Source organism: Entelurus aequoreus, linkage group LG02 (genome assembly GCF_033978785.1).
Source record: "Entelurus aequoreus isolate RoL-2023_Sb linkage group LG02, RoL_Eaeq_v1.1, whole genome shotgun sequence".
Lineage (NCBI taxonomy): Eukaryota > Metazoa > Chordata > Actinopteri > Syngnathiformes > Syngnathidae > Entelurus > Entelurus aequoreus.
Genome location: NC_084732.1, coordinates 14890379 through 14897878, shown reverse-complemented (window position 1 = coordinate 14897878; position 7500 = coordinate 14890379). Strand labels below are relative to the sequence as shown.

At 44.4% G+C, this 7500-nt stretch overlaps 1 protein-coding gene across 1 annotated transcript in view; it reads right to left on the bottom strand.

Moving 5' to 3' along the window:
• Positions 1–7475: 7475 nt before the first annotated feature.
• The window catches only part of cebpg (CCAAT enhancer binding protein gamma), a 7999-nt gene continuing 7974 nt past the window's right edge, over positions 7476–7500 (bottom strand). Inside the window, exon 2 of the mRNA XM_062066763.1 lies at positions 7476–7500. This exon is cut by the window's right edge and continues 1709 nt beyond it. The gene's annotated coding sequence lies outside the window, so the exon portion shown is untranslated.

Here is a 7500-nt window from a genome sequence, read left to right as displayed (position 1 = left end):
ATGTTTTTTTACTGGTGCACAAAATGAACCGTGCATGAACATCACCTTGTTCAAACAACAAAACCAACACAGTGCATAAACTCACAACAAATTACACACCTGCAAATCAGTGTGACTTCTGCTGTTGCCGTATCCGTAATACGCCGATAGGGAGAAGTTTTTATTTACACGATGAGTCGGGTGTGTCTTGACCTCCGCCGAACCCCTGAGCCCGACTCACCGAACCCCTAGGATTCGATCAAAACCCAGGTTAAGAACCACTGCTCTAAAGTCTGAACATCATTATGACACACATTGCATTTTACGCCACATATTTTATGTCTTGAATATAAAATCCAATATTTTTAAAAACTGTATATCGGTATCATTGATTGATTGATGTTGAGGTCAAAAGTCACACAAGCAACAGTGACGGAGGCGACACAACTATATTGCTCAGTCAGTACTTTGTTTAAGAGGACCAGCAGGACCTACTGGACTAGGACACAGGTCGTGCGCACACACACAAACACACACACACACACGCACGCACGCACGCACACACACACAAACACGCGCCTTCTTGAGACCTCCGAAAAATGCCACCCTTTCTAGATATATAAAGATGTGTATTTACAACATCAATAATAAACACATACTATGCAAATATAAAAAAGGTAAGCTTTTAATTATTGTTTTTTTTTGTAGAATTTTTTGTTTGTAATTGGTTTTTAATCTTCATTATTTACAGACGGTATTTATTTTAATTTTTTTAATTCATTTTGGCCAAAGGGGGCGCATTTCAATTTCTTACACACACTTGTTATTACATATGTTGGCCAGAGGGGGAGCACTTCAGATGTTTACGCACACTTGTTATTTCATATGTTGACCAGAGGGGGAGCAATTTTAAAACTGACTCACAGTCAATTTGAAAAATCCCCTCCTTTTTGGGACCACCCTAATTTTGAGAGATTTCACCACCAGGGGTGCAAATGAGACATTCTCTATTAGATGCAATGGTTTTCCGTATTGGGACCAGGATTTCGGTCCTAACTTGTTCACCGGTCCTCATATGGAAGCTACTTTTCCTTGTTGATGTCTCAAGAAGGGTAGAAATACAAGAACACACACACACCATACCATACCATACCATACCATACCATACCATACCATACCATACCATACCAACTTTATTTATAAAGCCCTTTAAAAACAACCACAGCTGAAGAACAAAGGACTGTACACCACAAATAAGTAGAGGCAAAGGACAGACTAAAAAATAACATTTAAAACAGAAATAAAATAAACATTGAAAAAGCAAATACTAATTACCCTAAGAACAAACACACACACACACAGACACACACACACACATACACACACTGTATGAATGTTGTCATTAAAAGTCCTGAGGTCACTGATGATGATGAAAATGACTCAATGGATGAAGGATAAAAATGAAGATGATTAAAGAATAAGATGAAAGTAAAGATGATGAAGAGGATAAGCGTGATGATGAAGCCCACGGACCTTGGACGAATGTGGTAGGGCATACATGTCATCACAGACTATAAAGCCACCCCTCGTCCCTGTGACAACAACATCAGCTTTCTCAACGACCTCAACAACCACTTTGCGAGATTTGAGGCACTTAACACCACTCCGGCGAGGAAATCCATCCCTTGCCCTGATGAGCAGCCGCTCAACCTGGACACAGGGGATGTCCGGAGTACCCCGAGGAGAGTGAACACCCAGAAAGCAGCGGGACCTGATGACATCCCAGGCAGGGTGCTTAGGGGATGTGCAGACCAGCTCGCTGGGGTTCTCACAGACATCTTCAACACCTCGCTGACCCAGGCTGTGGTACCATGTTTTAAGATGGCCCCAATCATTCCAGTACCTAAAAAACCCACAATCTCCTCCCTCAATGATTACCGCCCCGTGGCAGTCACCGCCATCATAATGAAGTGCTTTGAGAGGCTGGTAAAGGAACACATTTGTCAGGCTCGTCCCTGACAGTTTGGTTAAGTTTTAGTTTTTCCTCTGTGTCTATTTCCTGTCAGCACTCTTATTTTGGTTAAGTTTCCTGTTTGTTTCTCTGAGTGCTGTGTTCCCTCAGCTGTGGCTGATTGGCACCTGGCCACACCTGGTGTCAATCAGCCAGCTGCTATTTAGACGTGCTTTGCACTCCAGTCAGTGCTGGAGTATTGTCGCTAAGACTTGTCGGTGTCAGTGTAGCTGTATGCGATAGCGGTAAGTTGTATTCTGTAGCTGTTTGTAGCTTGCTGTCTTTTTGTTCCTCGTCTTCTAGTTCCTGATTTCCTGACATCCTGTTTCCGGTCTCCTGGTTCCTGGTTTGTGTTTTCTTTATTTCATGGACATTAAACCATGTTTTCCTGCACCAATCCTGCCTTCTCTGCATCTTGGGGTTCGTCACCAACACAATGTGACAACATTGTCTCGAGACTTCTCCCACATTCGACCCATACTAGTTTGCTTATCGCCCTAACCGCTCCACAGAGGACGCCATCTCCTCTGCACTCCACCTTAGAATATCTGGAAGGAAAGGACACACACGTGCGGATGTTGTTTCTGGACTTCAGCTCAGCATTCAACACCATCATCCCACACCACTTGGTGAGGAAACTGGCCCCCCTCGGATTCAGTACTCCCCTATGCAACTGGCTGCTTGACTTCCTCACAGACAGACCCCAGTCTGTGAGAGTGGGCGCCAACATCTCCAGTGCCATCTCCCTGAGCACCGGCTCCCCCCAGGGCTGCATCCTGAGTCCGCTGCTGTTCACGTTGATGACTCATGACTGCTGCGCCAGGTCCACTACTAACCACATCGTGAATAATGCGGACGACACAACAGTAGTGGGCCTCATCCGTGACAACAACGACATGGACTACAGGATGGAGGTGAAACATCTGGTTGACTGGTGCAGAACCAACAACCTGGTCCTGAACGTCGACAAGACCAAGGAGATCATCGTTGACTTCAGGAGGCATCAGTCCAGCCACACTCCACTCTTCATCAACGGCACAGCAGTGGAGATAGTAAGCAGCACCAAGTTCTTGGGGGTGCAGATAACTGACAATATGACCTGGTCCCTGCACACTTGTAAAAAGAGCTCAGCAGCGCATGCACTTTTTGCGTTGGATGAAAAGAGCACAGCTCCCTCCCCCCATTCTCACCACATTCTACAGAGGCACTATTGAGAGCCTACTGACCAACTGCATCTCTGTCTGGACTGGAGCCTGCAGTGCCTCAGACTGGAAGTCTCTGCAGAGAGCGGTGAGGACGGCGGAAAAGATCATCAGGACTCCTAATCCTCCTATCCAGGAAATCGCAAAAAGCCGCTGCCTGACCAGGGCTCAGAAAATCTGTAGAGACTCCTCCCACCCCCACCAAGGACTGTTTTCACTGCTCGACTCTAGAAAGAGGTTCCGCAGCCTCTGTAGCAGAACCTCCAGGTTCTGTAACAGCTTCTTCCCTCAGGCCGTAAGACTCTTGAACGCATCAAAATAATCCCCTAAATTCCCCCCAAAAATGGATTAACTCGCTGGAATATAAAGACAATACAACATACATCCATAAACCTGGATGCATATGCAAAAGTGCAATATATTTATCTGTACAGTAATCTATTTATTTATATCTGCACCTTATTGCTCTTTTTTTATCCTGCACTTCAACGAGCTAATGCAGCAAAATTTCGTTCTTATCTGTACTGTAAAGTTCAAATTTGAATGACAATAAAAGGAAGTCTAAGTCTCTAATGATCATTAATATGAGGATTATGATTAAGATGGCAATTAGGATGACAATGTTAACGATGAGGATGACAATGTTTATCATGAAGACGACAACAAAGTTGAAGGTGATGATGACGACGACCGCATGCCGAGGTCAGGGTTCGCGCATGTCAAATGACCTTTGACCTCAGACATCAGCTGAACTGGAAGGAGACTGCCAGTCAGGGGGCGACTGCGAGGCCAATCCGAAGGCAGCAGCTCTGGCTTCCATCTGCTGACTCCGCAACGCGGCGACATTTGCCTCCGTTTTTGTGCCAGCAACAAGACAGACAGACAAGGAGGAGGACGGGTGTGTTGCTCAAAGCTCCCTGGGCGCACATAAAACAAACGCACACACTTAAACACACACATGCACACACACACACACACACACACACGAGACTGGAGTATTGATGGTGGAAGGTGAGAACAGTCACATGATCAACAGCGACTTTAACTTCAGTGTTTCACTGTCATCGTACTGCTGTCCTACTGTAGACGTCCTATGGTCTTACTGTACACCTACTACTGTACATGTCCGACTGTCCAGGTTTGATGTCCCAGAGGTGACCTTGTGACCCTGTGACCAGGCAGGAGGAGGACAGCGTGTTGTAAAGTCAGTGTGCTATCAGAGGACAAACAAGGGCGATAGAGCACACAGAAGCACAAAAAGAAGCCCCGCCCACTCCCCCTTTGAGCCAATCAGAAGGGTTAATATTGACACAAGCGGCTGTTGACTCCCATTAATGATTGTCAGGCTTTTATTGTGAAGGAGCACCAGCGACACGGTACAGGAAGTCGACTGTTCCATACAAATGTCCGACCGAAAGAGAGGATCAGGTCAAGACCGGGTCAAATGAACGTGGTCTCGAGTTCTGTTTTGGTTCGGTCCATAGTGGGCCTGGTGAGGCCAAGTGAGGAGACTTTTGACTTAAGTGGTACACTGGTTCACGTTGCAGCTGAAGATCCTGGAAGGTTATTCACAAGAAAAACGTTGTATATACTCAGACATGTAGTCGGAAACATAGTCAGACAAGTAGTCAGTCAGTCATGTAGTCATGTAAACAGTCATGTTAGGTGTAGGGTCTGTCAGGTAGTCACACATGCAGTCAGTCATCTAGTCAGACACGTTGTCAGTCATCTAGTCATCTAATCAGTCGTGTAGTGTCAGGTAGTCAGACATATAAACAGTAATTGTCGTCAGACATGCATCAGTCATGTAGTATGTCATTTAATCATGCAGTCAGTCTGAGTCATGTAGTGAGTCTACAGTCTGTCATGTAATCAGTCGTGTAGGGTCAGTTAGGTAGTCAGACATGTACACAGTCTTGTAGTCAGACATGCATCAGTCATGTAGTTAATTTTTAAGTCAGTTTTTTAGTCAGTCATTAAGTCAGTCATGTTCAGTCTTGTGGTCAGTCATGCATCAGTCATGTAGTCAGTCATGGAGTCAGACATGCATCAGTCATTAAGTAGGTCATGTAGTCAGTCAATAAGTAGGCCATGTTCAGTCTTGTGGTCAGTCATGCGTCATTCATTAAGTCAGACATGTACACAGTCTTGTAGTCAGACACGCATCAGTCATGTAGTCAATTTTCAAGTCTGTTTTTTAGTTAGTCATGTAGTCAGTCATTAAGTCAGTCATGTTCAGTCCTGTGGTCAGTTGTGCATCAGTCACATAGTCAGACATGCATCAGTCATGTAGTTAGTCATGTAGTCAGTCATGTTCAGTTTTGTGGTCAGTCATGCATCAGTCATGTAGTCAGTTTTTTAGTCAGTCATGTTCAGTCTTGTGGTCAGTCATGCATCAGTGATGTAGTCAGACATGCATCAGTCATGTAGTTAATCATGTAGTCAGCCATTAAGTCAGTCATGTTCAGTCTTGTGGTCAGTCATGCATCAGTCATGAAGTCAGTTTTTTAGTCAGTCATTAAGTCAGTCATGTTCAGTCTTGTGGTCAGTCATGCATCAGTCATGTAGTCAGACATGCATCAGTCATGTAGTTAATCATGTAGTCAGTCATTAAGTCAGTCATGTTCAGTCTTGTGGTCAGTCATGTAGTCAGACATGCATCAGTCATGTAGTTAATCATGTAGTCAGCCATTAAGTCAGTCATGTTCAGTCTTGTGGTCAGTCATGCATCAGTGATGTAGTCAGACATGCATCAGTCATGTAGTTAATAATGTAGTCAGCCATTAAGTCAGTCATGTTCAGTCTTGTGGTCAGTCATGCATCAGTCATGTAGTCAGTTTTTTAGTCAGTCATTAAGTCAGTCATTGTTCAGTCTTGTGGTCAGTCATGCATCAGTCATGTAGTCAGACATGCATCAGTCATGTAGTTAATCATGCAGTCAGCCATTAAGTCAGTCATGTTCAGTCTTGTGGTCAGTCATGCATCAGTCATGTAGTCAGTCATGCAGTCAGTCATGTACCGTAGTCAGTTTTTTAGTCAGTCATTAAGTCAGTCATGTTCAGTCTTGTGGTCAGTCATGCATCAGTCATGTAGTCAGACATGCATCAGTCATGTAGTTAATCATGTAGTCAGCCATTAAGTCAGTCATGTTCAGTCTTGTGGTCAGTCATGCATCAGTCATGTAGTCAGACATGCATCAGTCATGCATCAGTCATGTAGTTAATCATGTAGTCAGTCATGTTCAGTCTTGTGGTCAGTCATGCATCAGTCATGTAGTCAGACATGCATCAGTCATGTAGTCAGCCATTAAGTCAGTCATGTTCAGTCTTGTGGTCAGCCATGCGTCAGTCATGTAGTTAGTTTTTTAGTCAGTCATGTTCAGTCTTGTGGTCAGTCATGCATCAGTCATGTAGTCAGACATGCATCAGTCATGTAGTTAATCATGTAGTCAGCCATTAAGTCAGTCATGTTCAGTCTTGTGGTCAGTCATGCATCAGTCATGTAGTCAGACATGCATCAGTCATGTAGTTAATCATGTAGTCAGTCATTAAGTCAGTCATGTTCAGTCTTGTGGTCAGTCATGCATCAGTCACGTAGTCAGACATGCATCAGTCATGTAGTCAGCCATTAAGTCAGTCATGTTCAGTCATGCGTCAGTCATGTAGTCAGTTTTTTAGTCAGTCATGTTCAGTCTTGTGGTGAGTCATGCATCAGTCATGTAGTCAGTCATGCAGTCAGTCATGTACCGTAGTCAGTCATTAAGTCAGTCATGTTCAGTCTTGTGGTCAGTCATGCATCAGTCATGTAGTCAGACATGCATCAGTCATGTAGTTAATCATGTAGTCAGCCATTAAGTCAGTCATGTTCAGTCTTGTGGTCAGTCATGCATCAGTCATGTAGTCAGACATGTATCAGTCATGTAGTTAATCATGTAGTCAGTCATTAAGTCAGTCATGTTCAGTCTTGTGGTCAGTCATGCATCAGTCATGTAGCACTAGTCAGTCATTAAATCAGTCATGTGGTCAGTCTTGTAGGTCGCCATGCAGTTAACATGAAGTCAGTCATCAGTCATGTGATCAGTCATATGAAGAGTCATGTTTGGGGCGGTGTGGCTCAGATGGTGGAGCGGCCGCCCAGAAACTTGACGGTTCCTGGTACGAATCCAGCTCCTGGCATCCTGGTCACTGCTATCGTGTCTACAAACGCGCTATGTGGTCAGTGGTGTAATCACAGAGTCAGCCATGAGCAGTCACAAAATGTAAGTAAATAAAACATCCACTAAATGATGGCGATGACCCTGCTTGGGTC